Below are 19,097 nucleotides of genomic sequence, written 5' to 3'. Positions count from 1 at the left end.
TTTAAAGACATAAAAATGGGGTTTTCAATTGTTAAACTCCATGTGTATGTGAGACCTTGGAAAATGGAATTATTGTTGTTAAATTGATGAAATTGAACCTTAGGGTTGATATTTGAAAAATGGGAAAAATGCCCTAATTATGTTGAATAATTAATTTGAATAATTAATTTGGGGAAATATGAAATTGAGTTGAGAATCTTGAGATTGGGAAATTATGAGATTGAATGGTGTAGTTGGATAAAGTAATCACTCACCTATGAAAATGTTGATATTTTATCTGTTTGATAAATTTATTATCTGTTTAGAAATAACTGCTTTGGGCTATCGGTGGAGGATAGTCTTGATTGTTGTAGACACTGTATGTTGATTAGGGAAAACTGAAACTAATCAAATGGTTAAGTCATTGAATATGACTGTTGAATTAACACATTGAATATGTGCCTAGATTGATCATTGTATATGATGAACTGTTTAAATACATTGCATATGTATCTTGTTTGGGAGAAGATAGGGGATGTACTCTCAAACCTGTGTGGGAGGAGATAGGGGATGGACTCCATTGATAACTAAGTTGGCCGGAGTGTCTAGGGTGAAAGTCCCGAAATCCTAATTACGTTTGCATAACGTAGATAATTGAAGTATTGAAATGTTTTAATATGAGTTGTAGTCTCATTTGAATTGTGGATAATGGAAGTGTTTTAATATGAGTTGTAGTCTTATTTAATTGTTTGGCTAGGTAATGAGCCATGTTTATGAATTTGAATTGGATAAGTAAAGGAAAGTGGAATGAAACACGGACATATTTGTCATGAAACTGGAAAGTGTTGTAAATTGGTTTATAAGTGTTAACAACTTATCAAATGCTAATGTTTTAGTTATTTCTCATATTTGGTTTAGTATATCTCTACTGGGCTTTGGCTCACCCTTTATGGGACATCATTTTCAGGTGCAGGTGATGTGCCACCTCCAAGGACGTAACTTGGGAGGCTTCGAGGCTGAAAGACCCTTTTGTTGTTATTTTTTTTTTTTTTTGGTATTACATGTAAATTCAAGCCAAGAGCTTAATGTGTTTTGAGTTAGTACTCTCTTTTTGTAACCAAGTGTTGGCTTGGAAAGTTGTAAGCCCATAGGGCATTTACTTTTGTTCCCAACATGTAATACTTTTGTAATGAATACTCTGATAAATAGAAATATGTTTTATTCTCTTATATCTATGGATGTCATGAATGTTGGGTCTATATACATTATTTTGAGGGTGTTACAACTTTGATGATAGTTGCCACCATCAATGAAACATTCTTTAGTTAGATTAATTCCCTATATAAATATATATATTTGAACTGTGCAGTAAGATTATGTGTGATTTCTAGTTTTGGGAGTGGAGTTCGATCCATAGATTTTTACAAAATTAAAATAGAAATGTAAGCAAAAATATTATTATTAACAACGCTTTCTTCATTTTTTTTTTATTTATTGCAAATAACTAGAGGTGCGGTCGTTTGTGTTTATGGACCTGAGTTTGTCGGTGCATTAATTCTAAGTTATGCTTATACATGGAGTTTTTGCTATACTTCGCATCGGACAAATATGATATGCATTTGAAATCTTTGATGGTTTTGTTAAATATGTTTTTGATGTGGTGAATTCGTTGTAAACTAAAAAGGTGGATGGTTATTTTGGGCTTGTAATGTGTTCATGTTGACAGGTGGTAGTAATTAGATAGATTAATTACTATTTTGACTTTATATGTTGGTTTTTTGTTTTTAGATTGGATTGTTGATGGATTGATATGTTGAAATTGATTGGATGAACATGAATTATGTATTAATTGTAAATGTATTACAGATATTCAAAAAAATTAGCATCACATTTAAAAAATTATTTTCTGAAATTAAAAACTTTTTTGCGACCAATAACATTTTAGTCACTGTAGGTCATTGAGAAAGGTTCTAGGAATAACTATTTGTGACCACTACTATGGTCGCTAAAACATAGACTTTCAGCGACCAACTTAATTTGTGGTTACCAAAAACATCAATTTTTGTAACTAGTTTTTTTGTCGCAAATGATCAATCTTTAACAAATTTATTTTGCGACCAAAATATATGGTCGCTAATGGTAAATTTCAGCAACCAACTTCAATTTTGGTCGCTAAAAACCTTCTGTGACGGGCTTTTGGCGACTAAATGGCGACCGACTTTTTTTGGTCGCTAAAAACTATTAACGACTAGATATCAACCTTTTGTGACCAAAAAGTTGGTCGCCAAAAGTGTTATTTCTTGTAGTGGATTTATATGATAAGATCGAATTCTTGGATGTAGATGGTGGGTCGTGGAAGCAGGGTTAGAGGGTGAGATACGAAGGGAATGAGTACGATTTGGAGAAATTGAAGGTTTTTCTGGTCCCTCATTCGTATAATGATTCGAGATGGAAGCTCACTATTGAAGAGTATTATGATCGTCAATCAAGGCATATTCTTGATACCATCATCGGAACACTTTCGAAGCTGATCTGGGTTTGAAATGTTGTTTATGGATCTGAATTTAGTTGGGTTCTGTTTGTGAACTGAGTTTAATTAGTTAGTAGTTGTTGATTTATCTTAATTTTGTTAGGATTTCCCGTCATGACGTACATGTAGTCGCCGTTCATTTCTTCCATGGCTCTCTCTCTCTGGTTTCTCTCTCTGCATTGTGTGTGATAAGAGAGAAGTGGAGCTGCTAATATTCTTCAGCTCTCTTTCTCTATTTTCGACTAGTGCTTGTGTTCGGTGCTACAATGGAAGAAGATCTTTTCTCTCTTACTCTATTTTGACAGGTATAGCCTTATGGTTTCCATCAAAAATTTGAACAGATCAGTACATCAGGAACACAAAAATTTTAACAAATCAGTCTAAGAGATAAAAAAAAAAAAAAAAAAAAAAAAAAAAAAAAAAAAAACTTGAAATTTTGACAGATAGATACAAATTTGAACATATAGTTAGAAAGAAAAGAAAAAAAAAAAAAAAAAAAAAACTTAACAGATAAAAAAAATTGGACATAAAATTTTGAATAGAAAAAAATTCAACAAATAGGTTTAAAAATTCAACAAATAGGTGTAAAAATTGAACAGATAGTCAAATTTTGAACAAATAGTTAAAAATTTTAAACAGAAAGGAAAAAAATTGAATAGATAGTCAACAGATTACTTAAGGGGTAAAATAGGAAACAAAATATCCTTCAAAACAAATAAAAAAAACTTCTTACCAAAATAAAGGGTGGACCTCCTACCAATAAAAAATATTCATTTAACCTAATGCATTATACTCTCCATAGATTAGATTTATAACCAATTTACTCTTTATTTAATGGATAAATTACAAATATAACCCCAAAAGTTTGCTTAAAAAATAGATTGTCCCCTCTGATTTGAAAAATTACAAATATATCTCTTAAGGTTTGCTTAAAGTACACATTGACAGTTACGTAACATAAAAATATTTTATTATATCGCACTTCTGAGATAAACTTAAATTTTAATATAATAATATAATTTTTTTTAATCTTATGTGACAATTATTGTGGCATTTTTAATATAATATTGAACAGAAGTTAGTTTTAAAAATAAAGTGGGAAAAACTTAAAATATGAAGGGCTAAAGTAAGTAAAAACAAACTTCAAAGGTTAAAGTGAGAAAGTGACTAAACATAAAGGAAGCAAAGCGTAATTTACCCTTGTATATTTTGAAAATAGTTTTATAGTTTCGCAATTGGAGTTTTGTGATTTAGAATGATGTGTAATTTTTTTTTTTTTATATATAATTGAATAGATAGATGTATGAGAAAATGTGATTGATTGGGCCACAAGAAATTAATGTCTAAATTAATAGAAAAAGCTCCAAGGAGGAGATGAAAACTGAAATGAAGATCAGACCATACCACCCCCATTTCTCTTTTGTCCTACTTTTGATGTTTTCCTTTATCTCTCTTCAGCTAAAAAGAGCAACTCAATGACCTTTAGGGGCTACAATTCCACCATTGACGAATGCTTAGCAGATGATGGAGGAGAAGAAGAAGAAGAAGAAGAGTTCTTGATGGAATTAGGGACGACTAGAAGGTTTCTTGTTTATAACCAACAACAAAATTTTGTACAAGGGTCTACAGAAGCCTATGGTATGTAATACATGTTGGAAAATTTGAATTTAATTTACTTCAATAGTTGTGTCTCTTAAAATGAAAGGGCGTGTCCTTTTGAAGGATCACAACCTTTTTGAAGAGTCACTTAGAAGTCTTTATATTCCATGTCTCTCACTTCATTTTAAAACAGTGAATTGTCATTCTTCTTCACTTTGCATTTATTCTTCATATTGCCTGAGTCTAATTTTCCTATAAAGAGAGTTCATGCACAGCAAAGTTCGCTAGGCTTGCAATAGTAGTGCTGCTAGTGCAAGACATTGATCGTTGTATTCTGGGAGATAGACGTCCATTGAATCCTAAGCACCGGTGGGATGACGAATCTGTCTTAAGGAAAGAGTGTCATGCACTCGACTCGATCAGGTTTTATCTGTTTACGTACTGTAAGTTTTATCACGTTATTATGTTGATATATTTGAGTTTTTGGTTTTGCCCAAAAAGCATTTACATAATTTTAAATTATATTTTCCATTTAGTTTGGTACTATTTTTCTAACAATCTTAAGACAGATTCTTTCATGTTTATGGTTTTAGGAAAATATAATTATTTATTATTGTAGAACTGGAAACTTGCAGCATGAATAGATCTTACCATGATAAATATTTGTTTCTGTGATGTTAGTCATCATTCGAATATATGGTATTTAAAAAAAAAAAAATATTTGTTCAAATCACTTATGTTTTGTGCATTGTTTATTTGGAAAACAAATGGCGTTTTTGTGTAGATAATTGTTTGAAATTTACTTCCCTGCACCTATGAATTTTGAAAACGGTTTCAAACAATTTTTTTTTTTTTTTTTTTTTTGTTTTTTCGAAAAAAAAAACGTTGAGGGTGTGCCTGCAGTTCCCATCACTGCTTTAGTCAGGGGAAAATGGTGTTTCTTGAATGGGAATTCATCGATTCCGCGTTGGGAGTGAGTTGACGACAGATGGATTTTCTCGAGAAAACGTGGTCCTCTCGTTTTGTCTGTCGATTTGCCCCCTTTGTATCCAGCGCGGAAGAAGAGGGACCGAGCAAGGGATTCTCGGAGAGGGGCTGAAAAGAGAGATGATCCAAGTGTTCTCTCTCCTCTGCGATAAGGCTCTGAAGAAGGGGACTCTCTGTTCTTTTCCCAATTCGTCTGAAGCGAAATCAATGGAGACGCGGGGCTGTGGTGCCTTGATTTCGATAGGGGTGTGGTCTTTGGTGGTCATTGCCATTGATTTTGCAAGAAATTGCAAGTGGCTACGGACCCCAAACAAAGACAAAGAACAACAATCTTCAAGTTGTACTCTGTATTTGCTTCAAACCATCGAGAGCGAGAGAGAGAGAATGTGGGTTGTGTGTAATGTCCTGTTGAACGTCCCGTCGTAATTCTGTTCCGTTGCGTCGTAATAGTCACGTTGGTTCAGATGAAAAAGATGGCCATCTTCCTCTAGAACTTTCACTATTGGGAAATATGTTTTATATTTCTACAAATTTTTTACACAGATTATGAGTAGACTTTTTTGTGATTTTGATGAGGCAGAGGTGGGTTTGGAGGCGATCTGGGTTTTGGTGTTTTGTAAGGTTTTTGTTGTTGTTGTTTGGAAGAGGTGAAATTCGGAAATGGAGTCGGCACATGTGGTCGGTCCCCTCGCGCAGTACCACAGTGACGAGGAGTGTAGCCGGTGATTCTTCACATCTACGCTCGATTCCTTCTGCAAGGATGGTCACAAGATTAGTGTAGGTGATTGTGCTCTTTTCAAACCACCATCAATAATAAACCTGTGTAGAGTGGGCATAGGACGCTCAGTGCCCTATTAGAAATTTAAATATATTTATATATAAAAAATATATTAAAAAAAAAATGACTTCAATAATACATTATTATTAGTACTAGTTATACGTAGTTGCTTCAAGTTGGTAATTTGTTTGCTACAATTCCATTTTAAATTATTAATTGCACATACAGCCTGGTTTGGGTCCTCCACCAGGTGTTCAAAGAGAGCTTTGTTATGGTGAAGCCAGATACCCCAAAGAATTTTGATTGGGTATAACCATGATTAATTTTTATTTGAGAAACTGTTGATTTAATTAATATTCATGTATGGATAGGGGTGCAACTCGGGCGGGCTCAACCCGAGCAACCCGAGCCCAGCCCGAGTTTTTTTAGGGCTTGGGCAACTATATCTTGCAATCTGGACGGGCTTGGGCAAAATTTTGATGCCCGAATTGCAATTCGGGCCGGGCTTGGGCAGAACCAATGGCCAACCCGAGCAACCCGAACCCGAATTGAATTTAATATATTATATAAATTATATAATATATAATATATATATAATTTAATAAATTATATAATATATATAAATTAAGTAAAAGAGTTAGTCTTAATTTTTATTTTTTATTTTTTTTTGGTTAGTCTTCTATTAAGTAAAAGAGTTAGTCTTAATTTTTATTTTTTATTTATTTTTTGTTAGTCTTCTACCATTAGATTAGCATCTTTTATGTCTATCCTTAGATCTACCTACAGGTTTCTGGACTCGGGCAATTCGGGTAATTCGGGCAATTCGGGCTAACCCGAGCTCAAAATACAAAGCTCGGGCCGGGCTTGGGCAGCAATGCTCGGGTTCATGGTCGGGCTTGGGCGGGCTTGGGCACTGCCAAATACAATTCGGGTCGGGCTTGGGCAGACCCCCAACCCGACCGAACCCGCCCGAGTTGCACCCCTATGTATGGATATGATGAAGAGATGTCATTTATAGACATTATTGACTTTATAATTGTTAGAATTTCAATTATGTATTTTTGTTTATAACTGAGTATCTCAAGTTCCTTTTAAGGAAAGGCACAAATATTTGACAAATATTTTGTGGAAGTTTTCCAAAATATGTTTTTAAAATCAAGATATGATTTTAATTACTAAAATCTGGTATGATTTTTGGTTTGTAAATTCTTGAAAATTGAGAAAATATAAAGTATATGTTATATATTTGGGAAATTTTTTTAATGTAATTTGATGTCATTTACATGTGTATTTTAATTTGTAGTAATTCTAATTAATTTGCATTGAGCCTTATGGTGTCATATATTGCCATGAAATCTTTTATGGGAAAAGGAAAATGTGATGTGTTAGTTTTGACTGATTTATTTCCAGTGCTTTGTCTGGGATTTAAATTAAATTTTATTTGAAAGTATGCAAAATTTTTAATTAATTTGTGATTGTGATGATGACATACCCATGGATCTCTTGTGGGGTATTGTTTCGAAAAGTATATTTCCTGTGTAAATAATCCTTTTGTTTGATTGTGATAGTAGTATCAACAATCGTTAACACCAGAAAAGTTTAAACATGATGATTGAAATAATGGTGTCATTCCATTTAAGTGGAAGTAGATTGAAGAATCTTTTATGTTGATTATTAGTTTGATTAAAAATCAAATTGAAAGTTATTTTTAAAGTAACTTTGAGTTTGTGACATAAATTGTCATCAATCATTATTTTACTTGTATAGTAGAATTTGTTTAACCATGAACCATAATATTAATGTGGGCGTTTATCTTTTGAAAGAGAAAAGATAATTTAATTTTCTTTGTCCCAAATATTCATCAAAAATGAATTATTAGTTGTGGCAGTGACATTTGTCTAGGAATGAATCATGTTGTTTGTGCTAATTTATGTATTATCACAAATGTGGGGGGAAGAGAGATTCCATGTCTACATATGTTGTAGAGTTGACAATCAATTTATGTTGTCATTAATATCAATTTGGTATGCGGTGTATTATAAATGGATTTCAGTATTGATAAAAATGTGAACTTATGTGTTTTGACATAAGAGAAATTCTAATTATTCTTTGGAATAAAGACTAAAATTGGTGTGGTGACTGATAACTCCGTAATGAAATATTATAAATTAAAATATTTCATGGGTGAAAGACACTTTGGTAATTGTCGACGTAGTCACCAATAAGACAAACAAGATGTAAATGTATTTATACAGTGATATTTATATTCCATGTTGAGATTGGAATTAAGGGTTGCAGTAAACAAAAAGAAATTAATCATGGCTAAAGAAATGTTATTTGACAAAATGTTGTGGCCACAACCGGTTTTAGTCATTTCTTCTTTGTACTGCTGTAACAACCCCCATACTGTTTACTGATTAATGACGGATTGATTACCGATAATCACCGATTACTGTTAAACGGAACTGATAATGACTGATAACTGACTGATAATTGAACTGATTAAAGTACTGAACTGACTGATTGAAATTGGAAACTGAATTGACTGAGTATATGTTAGTTAATTGCATTCTATCTGTTTGAATGTCTGATTATCTGTTCATGTTTATATGTTTAAACCGCTAATTGAAGGCCTTATCGGCGGCCGAATTAGAAACCGATTGATGTTCCGTGACCCTCATAATTAATGTGATTTTATGGTATAATTTTCTGAAAACTGATTAGGTATGATTAATTAGATTAAAGTAAGCTAATTGAAGAGTTGGACTTAATTACCGTTTTGCCATTGTTAGTGGGCCCTTATTATAACATGTTAGAGCCTTGGTATGCTTGAATCAAACATTTTGCTCAGCTCATTTCTTGCTTTTGCCGACCTAGAGAGGAGGGTTAGAGAGAGAGAGAATTGTTCTTGTTGATTGTGCTTGTAAATTGCTTGGTAATTGAAGAAATTGTTGAAGTGATTGCATATTTGAGCTCCCTTCTTGAAATACAAGACTAAAGGTAGCTCCATTGTCTTCTTATTCATGTTTTGAGTGGATTCTTGCATGATTCATGCTTCATTGTAGAACTAAGTCATGTTTTGGTTCATTGTTGTTGAATTGAAGCTCAATCTTTGCATGCATGTTCATATATTGAAGTTTTGAGGTTGTAGTTCATAATGCCTCACATGCATGTCCATCTTTTGGTCATACTCCATGAGTTCATCCTATCTTTGAAGGTTTGAGCTCTTTTGAAACAGCATTGAAGCTTTGAAAAGGATTTAAGATCATGCATGTCATGTTTGAGGATTGTTCTTGAAAAATGGTTTGAAATTGGGTTTGAATAAAACACCCTTGGGCTTTGATTTCTCAAATTGAGCCTTGATTCATGTTATTCTATGCGTTTACAAATGTTTTCCAGAAAATGGGCCCAAGAGGATTGGTTTTGATGCTTTTGAGCTTGGTTTTGGACCTGGAGCTCGAATCTGGGATTTCCAGATTTCAGTCGTCCGCTCGAGCGGGGGGGGAGTACCGCTCGAGCGGGAAAATCGAGCTTCCAGCATCTTGCACTGTTTTACAGTCCGCTCGAGCGGAAGATTAGGCGCTCGAGCGGAGTCATGTCTCAAGCTCGAGCGGGCGTCGAGCGGGGATTTCACCCATCCAGTACTTTACAGTACGCTCGAGCGGGAAAATTTACGCTCGAGCGTGTACCTTTGTTGCATGACCGCTCGAGCGGGGAAACCTGAGCTCGAGCGGGACTCTGTTTTACTGAAAATTCTGTAACTGTTTTCTGATCGCATTTTTGCATCCTCATCCCATCCTAGGCATTTTTAGGCCTAGTTTAAGACATCTTGATGAGGATATCGTTGTAGAACACACCAAGGCAAATTAGGGATTAAGTTATGAGATTTCCCAACTGTGTAGCTTAGTGTGTTCAATCTGTTAACTGTGTAGGGTTGGCGACTGGAGAGACACGCTCTAGCATACTGTAGCCCGAACTCTGTGAGTAACAATTGTGTAAAGATATGTTCAACTGATATCTTTTGAATACTGAACTGAACTGTTTACTGAACTGGTATTATTTACTGAATGAATGTATGTCCTTTATTTCTGAACTGTACTGTGGCATCCTTAGTACTTACTGTTTACTGTTACTGTTACTGCGACAGAATTCTCTGTCGGTTTCCTTGTGGAACCACTACTGTTTACTGACTGATGGCCATCATTACTGTTCGGTCTTTTAAGACCTACTGTTACTGTTATGCTAATGGATGTACCACATATGACTGTTTACTGCACTAAGCAACTGAATTACTGATTGAAATGAACTGTTTTCATTACTGTAAGGACATTCATTCTAAACCCCTTTACGCTTTATGTTATTCACTGGGCTTTAGCTCACTGCTCATATATATATGTAGGTGTTCAGGCACCAGACCGCAGCTAGAGGCGTCAGGGTTACTCCAGTTTTGTCAAGCCAGCCTTTGTGCCTCACTGCGAGGTTCCGAGTTGCCATGCTATGGCTTGGGGGTGTTTTGTCTGTTTTCCCCCCTTCTGTACTGTTTTACTGTTTTGTATAGACCGTGCTGTTTTGTACAGACGGAATGTTTTCTGTACTGTTCTGTAGGGTTGAGTCCCTAGTTGAATGATTGTAAATATTGTGTATACTGTTCTGCACTGTTTATGTATAAATGTGTGAAAAGTCCTTTTGCATACAGAATGTCACAGCTCAATGGACACTATTTATTTACTGTATTGGCTTCCGCCAGGCCCTGTACTCTGTCTTACTGTATTACTGTTCTGCAGGCCTTCGGTAATCTCGGATTACTGGCCGGTTACGGTGCTAAACCCATAGGGCTGGGTTTGGGTCGTGACAACTGCCAAAGCAAGTTATGAAGTCTAATTGTTTTTAGACAAATTAGTATTATGACTATATTCACAAAATAGTTTACATCTTGTTATTTAGTTCAAGCACGCCAATTAATGATATATTCTGATTTATCTCAGAATTATGGGGGTGTATTAATATTTTGTATACTTATATATCAACAAGAAGAATTAAGTTTCCTTAGAATGCTTAAAATGTGGGGGTACTTGGAGGATTTTACCAAAGTAACGGTTCCGATAATAGGTCCAAAAAGAATCTCAATTCTTTATATAAGACCAAGTTGGAGTAGAAACAACAATAGTTTCATTAACTCTTAAGGAACAACTCTATGTTTATTATTTAAATGGAAGTAACATAGAGTAACGATAAGTCTTGATGTAATCAAAGACTTAACACCGTATGACATTTGCTTTTAGTTGTGAATATTGTCTAAAGATAATATAATGGATTCACTAACTACTTAATGATATCTAACTGAGAAGGTCAAACGGAAAAATAGCGGCCGCTAAACAAAATGTTTGACCAGAGAGCAAATGAGGAAAAGTTTATCGAGGGGAATGTGATTAAAGCCTATTACATCAGAGTCATCATAATGGTAACCCTACTTAGATGACTGGAGATCCCAAGAACTAAGTTCAAAGGGACAACTAAGTTATGTGTGGCTCGCCAGAAATCACTAAAGGGGTCTAACTCCTATCCATTCCTATGATGAGAGTGATATCTGCAACATGTACTGTATGCAGGGAACTTAGGGTAAGCTATGCTTTTAATGATTACTTATATCTTGGAAATCCTAGAGGGGTATCTTTCAAGAGGAGTATTTAAGAGACTCGAAATAAGAATCACCTATATGAGTGTGAAGGGGCCGCTTCTATGAGAATTGATAAGGCTAAATTCTCTAAAGCACTCAAGAAACACCAGGACTTGCCCAAGGCCAAAACGGGCACAACCGTGAGAACTAAGCTATGTTTGAAGATATTCTGTGTGAATTCTATTGTCTTGGCTTACACAAACGGCTGAACAGTTCAAGGCATCACGTCCACTGATTAGCTAGTAAGTCCGATAGGCTTTCACTAGGGAAGGTTCAAAGCCGAAAGCTACCTATCCCGATGCAGGATATTTCCATAATGTACTCTCTCTTTGTCTGCATGTTGTTGCATGTCCTTTCCGTAAATTTCATTCATGTGGGGGATTGTTGGAAAATTTGAATTTAATTTACTTCAATAGTTGTGTCTCTTAAAATGAAAGGGCGTGTCCTTTTGAAGGATCACAACATTTTTGAAGAGTCACTTAGAAGTCTTTATATTCCATGTCCCTCACTTCATTTTAAAACAGTGAATTGTCATTCTTCTTCACTTTGCATTTATTCTTCATATTGCCTGAGTCTAATTTTCCTATAAAGAGAGTTCATGCACAGCAAAGTTCGCTAGGCTTGCAATAGTAGTGCTGCTAGTGCAAGACATTGATCGTTGTATTCTGGGAGATAGACGTCCATTGAATCCTAAGCACCGGTGGGATGACGAATCTGTCTTAAGGAAAGAGTGTCATGCACTCGACTCGATCAGGTTTTATCTGTTTACGTACTGTAAGTTTTATCACGTTATTATGTTGATATATTTGAGTTTTTGGTTTTGCCCAAAAAACATTTATATATTTTTAAATTATATTTTTCTTATAGTTTGGTATTATTTTATCTAACAATACAAAGCTATACGACGATTGTATTGGGCGCGCCAATAAGGATAGTCGGCCTTGTACCACCTACAATCGATGCAAACACAGTCCCAGATGAATTCATGACGTCAAAATCACATGATTCATGGAACGTCGTGAGTGATTTGGACAATGTGGAATGGGGAATTTCATGCCTCTTGTTCTTCTTGATTGATTTTTCTTGTTTTGTGATCATATATAGTGTGTATGCCTTTAAATAGCAGTGTGATTAAATGTCACAATCATCTTTGTTATTATTCCCTACTATCGCATTGATTCGATTAAGAAGCATATATATAAATGTTTTACATCTTTCTTTGATAACTTTTCTTCCTTGATCTTGGAATTCAGATGCATCTACCAGTAGTGTATTTTAGTTGTGCCATCCGAGTTTAACGGGGAGATTTGGGGAATTTCTAATTGAACAGAGATGATCTTTGTTGATTTCCAAGCAATACTGACAAAAAGTAGTACCAACACTTGCACTTACTTTGGGCTCGTTTGAGAACTTTACTATTTTAGTTAATTTTATGACTATTTTAACTTAATTAAAAAATTTGTGTTTGGGATGATAGTTGACTTTTTTGTAATTGATTTGATGGTTGTGAAAGAAAAAATGAAATGATTATGATTTAAATGTGATATTTTGTCTTATTAACTGTTTTAACTTATTTTCTTTTTATTGACTATTTTAGCCTCCAATTCTCTTCCCAAACTTGGTTGGTGCACACAAAAGCGTGAGATTGTGGGAATCGAGAAACCCATGAGTATATTTTACAATATAATCAACATGTTAATTTCTTTAACAAACTGATCAAATGATTGATATACGTGATCATTAAATTTGGCAAAAATTTAGAATGTTGTTGAAACAAAGTCTTTACAATGAGTAGCATCGACAACTAAAAAAAAATATCACATTACAATATTGAGAAGTACATGGTTGGGTTAACTAGAATTAAATGGTGTCCATATGATATTTGTTTGTGACTTTTTTTTCATTATGTTGCACTAGATATTTATTTCCAATTAAGTGAGTTATTTGTCAATGAAAGTGAACTAGCTTTGCATTATATTTAGTGGGATTTGGCACTTAATAGAATGCACCGGCATATTCCTTCAAGCTTCATCAATACCAGAGCACAAAACTATCATGGTTGATTGTTCTGATGTAGATTAATCAGACATGGATTTCGCAATAATTCCAAGAACACATGATTAAAACACAGAATTGCTCACAAAAAATGAAAACCCTAGATTCAATTCTCAAAGCTAACAATTCCAAGAAATTTCACATATGAAGGCCAATTTTTTGACTTAAAAATGTCTATTACATGACCTAAAAGGTCCCCTCGTGGAGCGCCAATTTTGACCATCATTAAGCAATCCAAGCTATCACTCTCTTGGGCCCCGTTTGTTTTCAGAGGTAAAATGGAAGGGATTCATAGTGAGGGAATTAATAGTGAAGGGATTGTTAGTGAGGGGATTGATAGTAAGGAGATTAAATAAAATTGTGTTTGTTTTGATGATAGTTGTTAGTGTTAAAATTGTCAAATTATTTTTATATAGAATAATAAAACAAATAAAAAAATACAAAAAAATAAACATTAATGTTAAAAAAAATGCCCAACATGTAAAAAATAAAAAAATTTCTAGTCCCTTCATTATTTTTCTAATACCACCACCTCCTCCTCCTCCTCCTCCTCCTCCGTTCCAATCTCCATCTTAATTCTTTTCTCCATCCTAATCCATTCCTCGACTCTACAACAAACACAACACTAAGTGGACCCTACCTTCATCCTAATCTCATCCCATCCTCTACGCCTCAACCCAAAACAAATGGGTCTTTGGAGTCAATTACAAGTCTTCTCTTAGCCACCACCCAACTTAAATTGAAAAAACTCATCACCTTAAGTTAGCTTCGAGTTTGGACTTGACAATACATCAAACACTTTAATCTTCAACACCCCCAACATGCTCACCATCGCTCTCTACCTCTATTCCTTACTGCACCTCCTCTCCTCCACCGCGGCCACAACGCCGCCTTACACACCCACCGATTACTTCCTCCTCAACTGCGGCTCATCCTCCAACGCCATGTCACAAGACGGCCGGAGCTGGGACGGTGATGCCACCCCAAAATTCTCACCGTCCAACATCGGCACCACCTCATCACCATCCACGGCCACCGAACAAGACTCTTCTGTCCCCGGCATCCCTTTCCTCACCGCCCGCATCTTCACCTCCAAATTCACCTACACTTTCCCCGTCTCCTCCGGCCCCAAATTCATCCGCCTCTACTTTTACCCAGCCAACTACTCAAATTTCGACGGATCAAAATCTTACTTCTCCGTCACCGCCGCAAACTACACCCTCCTAAGCAACTTCAGTGCCTTCCTCACCGTCTCTGCTTTGGTTCCCCGACAATCCTCTCTCGTCAAAGAGTACATTCTCAATGTCAGAGACACCCAAAAGCTCGACATAGCATTCAACCCATCTCCCAACTCATACGCCTTTATCAACGGCATCGAAGTCGTTTCGATTCCCAACAATTTCTACATCAAAGGCGATCGTATCCCTTTTCTTGGCATTCAACAACCTGTCTACATTCAACAATCTGCCTATTTCGATAACAACACTGCTCTTGAAACTCTGTACCGGTTAAACGTTGGTGGCAACGACGTGTCTGTGAATGACGATACCGGCATGTACCGGACGTGGCATCAAGATTACGTGTACATATACGGCGCCGCCATTGGTTTGGTGCCTCACCTTGAGGTCCCAATTCGATACACTAACGAGACACCGAATTACACTGCTCCGGCGACTGTGTACACTACGGCTCGGACCATGGGACAGGACCCAAATATAAACTTGCGGTACAATTTGACTTGGATCTTCACCGTTGATTCTGGGTTCTGGTACCTGGCTAGGCTTCATTTTTGCGAGTTTCAACCGGAGGTAACCAAAGAAAATGAGAGGATATTTTCTGTGTATATGAATAATCAGACGGCTGATCAAGAGGTTGATGTTATACGCTTGAGTGGGGGTAACGGAATTCCTGTTTTCAAAGACTACGTTCTTTCTGTCCCACCCGTCGATGGTCTCCAGAGTAAGGTGGATTTGTGGCTCGCGATGCACCCGAATGTGAACTCCAAGCCCGTGTACGCTGATGCAATCTTGAACGGTTTAGAGATCTTCAAATTGAATCAATCGAACGGAAGTCTCGCCGGGCCCAATCCTGAATACGTTCCTTTACCGAGCAAACAGAATAGTAAAATGATGTTGTTGGTCTTCGCCATCGCTGGAGGTGTAATCGGCGGAGTATTCTTGATTTCAGTGATTGGTTTCTTGATTTTCCGGCATCGGAGGATGGTGAGAGACTCCGGTGCAAGCGTGGTCAAGTCAAAGTCCACGAAGACTAACGCTTCATCATTACCGTCTGAAGGATTGTGTCGTCGCTTCTCACTTGCTGAGATTCAATCCATGACCAACAACTTCGATGATGAATTGGTCATTGGAAGTGGTGGATTTGGTAAGGTCTACAAAGGACTCATCGATGGTGAGGAAACCACTGTTGCTATAAAGCGGTTGAATTCAATGTCTAAGCAAGGTGCACATGAATTTTGGACAGAGATCGAGATGCTTTCCAAGCTTCGACACAATAATCTTGTCAGTCTTATAGGCTATTGTGAAGAAGGCTATGAGATGATCCTTGTTTATGAGTATATAGAGAATGGTACCCTTGCTAATCATCTCTACGAAATTAATACCAGTGGAAATATTTGTCACATATCATGGGAGCAAAGACTCAACATTTGCATTGGTGTTGCACGTGGATTGGATTACCTTCACACGAGTACTCAGCAAGGTGTCATACACCGAGATATGAAAACCACGAATATTCTGTTGGACAAGGCTTGGGTAGCTAAGATTTCAGATTTTGGTTTGTGCAAAATGGGCATCACAAGCGATTTTGGCACCCACGTTAGCACAGACATTAAAGGCACATTTGGTTATTTGGATCCTGAGTATTTCATGACTCGTCGGCTAACCAAGAAATCAGATGTGTATGCCTTCGGTGTTGTGTTGTTCGAAGTGCTTTGTGGGAGGCCGGCAGTCAATATGAGGCTTGAGGAAGAACAATGCAGTCTAGCCCTATGGGCTCAACATTGTATCAAAAAGAAGAAACTTGGTCAGATCATTGACCCTAGCATGAGGGACCAAATCTCGCCACTTTGCCTGACGGTGTTCACAAAAGTTGCTAACAAATGCTTAAATAATAATCCAAATGGACGTCCTACAATGGCTGATGTAGTGGTGAGCCTTGAGTGCGCTTTGGCGGCACAGGATCAACAGGGATATACAAGTAGATGTTGATCTGCCACAAGTATCATCCCCTCGTATGCATTGCTGGCTCAAGATCAGTGAAAGAATATACAAGCAGATGATGATCTGCCACAAGGTACCGTGCACTCATCCGCATTGATGGCACAAGAGCACTGCAGGGTTATACAAGCAGATGATGCTCTGCCACAAGGTACTGTCCCCTCTCCCTCCACTCTTGTGCAATACTGTGAGAATTAGGTTTGTTCATGGGTCAGGTTAGCACGCCAATCGAACCAGAAACATCGAGTTCATTTTTTGTTGGACCAATTTCACCGGCATGCTTCTTCGAAATCACATTTCCGCGAAACTGATTTTGGCGGTCAGCGTCAATTGGCTCTGGTAACCACCTCCCTTTGCCACTTCTCCGCCTCTGCGAAGCGAGATAGTGGAGATGAAAGGTTCCTCATTACTAAGAAGGTGGCTGGATGTCGCAACTGGTCGATTCCTAAGGTACCAAGTATTTATTCTAAATTAAACAAGTTAATAACGTAGCAAAGTAAAACAAAAGATGTACATAAATATTTATTTTGTTTAAAATATAAATACGGTTTGTGTCGGTTTTTAAATCATAAAAATTGAAAGGATCGGTTCGGTGCTAAATGTACTCTTAATCCCGACCGAATCGAACTCTGTATACCCCTACTCTTGGTTCTTCTTGATTGATTTTTTTATTTTTATTTTTATTTTGTTTTGTGATCGTAATGGTGTGTGTATGTCTTTAAATAACAATGTAATTAAATGTCATAATCATCCTTATTATCATCCCCCGCTGTATCATTTATTTGATTAAGAAGCATATATATGAATATTTTACATCTTTGTTAGTTGTGTATCCGATAATCGAACTAAACCAACTTTTTTTCGTTCATCTTGGAAATTCGAATGCTTCTATTAGTAATGTGTTTTAGCAATGAATATAATAGTAAAATTATAAAGTTATGTTTATCATATTAATTTAATTTTTCTTAAATAATTAACATATGAAATTTAATAAAATGAACAATTAAAATCATTAAAAAGAGTCTTTTAATGAATCCCACAACACCCAGCAACCCCATTAATTAGAGACAAAACTGTGCCTTGGTATATTATGTGAGCAATAATTCCTTTTGGTAGTAATTTATGTATGTTTCTATGGCAAACCATGTGAACAATGGATCCGGGTTAGGCAATAATTAAATTATTGCATGAATTTTATGGGACAATATTCACATGCTACTCTTAATTAATGACATAATAAACAAAATATTAATATATTATCCTATTTTAGCTATGTAAGAGATACAAAACTACTCTAATTTTTTTTGGGGAGAAATTACAAATGAAACTTTAAGATTTTAGTTTTATAACAAAATAAGTTTTTAATTTTTAATTTTATCAATTTAAACGTATATATTTAGATTTATTTTCAATTTTTTAACTATTACACTCAATGTAAGTGTATGAAAAGTGTCTAAAATACTCGATTTTATTTAGTTTAATAATTGAAATATATTTTTTTTTGATGATTTTACTTAACAAAAATAAGTGATTAGATTGCAAAAAATCAAAAGATTAAGGCCAAGTTTGACATCCCCAATATAATTCATCTTTTTATCTTTTTTTCATCACATCACCTCTTTACTTTTCTGCACATCTTTTCGTAAAAAGATAAAAAGTGCACTTATTTAGGTCATCTCAAACAACCTCTAAAATTTAAATTAACAAAGTTAGAAGTGCATGATTTATTTTGTTAAAAAATTTAAATTTTAAGAATTTTTTTATAATTTTTCTAATTTTTATTAATAAATAATACCAGCTAATTTTCCTCAAATTTATTAGACTACACTACCCCATCCTGGGGGCAGAGGCCAGGCCAGAGATCGAGATGCCTTCCAAGCTTCGGCACAATAATCATGTCAGTCTTATAGGCTATTGTGAAGAAGGCGATGACATGGTCCTTGTTTATGAGTATACAGAGAACAGTAATGCTACAGGTAGGGGTGTGCGCGGTGCGGGTCGGTGCGGTTTGAGAGAAAAATAGAAACCGTATAGCGGGTGGCGGATTGATAAAAGTGTCACTAGAATTTGCTATTTTTCTTATCAAAAACCGGCGGTTCGATTGGCAAATAATGGCGGATTTGCCTTGGCGGTTCGGGCGGATTGACGGTTTATAAAAAATATAGTTCAAATTACAAAACTTAAATCAAAAAGTAAAAAAATGACGAGAGATACCGTGATGTTAAGCATCTTGCGAAGCTTTCTTCTGATGCAGCA

The 19,097-nt window shown here is 35.8% G+C and overlaps 1 pseudogene across 1 annotated transcript; it reads left to right on the top strand.

Annotated features, from left to right (window-relative positions):
- Positions 1-14,307: 14,307 nt before the first annotated feature.
- On the top strand, positions 14,308-17,656 carry LOC114316606 (receptor-like protein kinase FERONIA pseudogene; annotated as a pseudogene). The gene has a single exon (XR_014336378.1). The product of XR_014336378.1 is annotated as a receptor-like protein kinase FERONIA pseudogene (transcript).
- Positions 17,657-19,097: the final 1,441 nt, after the last annotated feature.

This window comes from Camellia sinensis, chromosome 7 (genome assembly GCF_055761805.1).
Source record: "Camellia sinensis isolate YWXY chromosome 7, ASM5576180v1, whole genome shotgun sequence".
NCBI lineage: Eukaryota > Viridiplantae > Streptophyta > Magnoliopsida > Ericales > Theaceae > Camellia > Camellia sinensis.
Note: the sequence above shows the minus strand (reverse complement) of the source record. Positions and strands in the feature narration are given on the sequence as shown.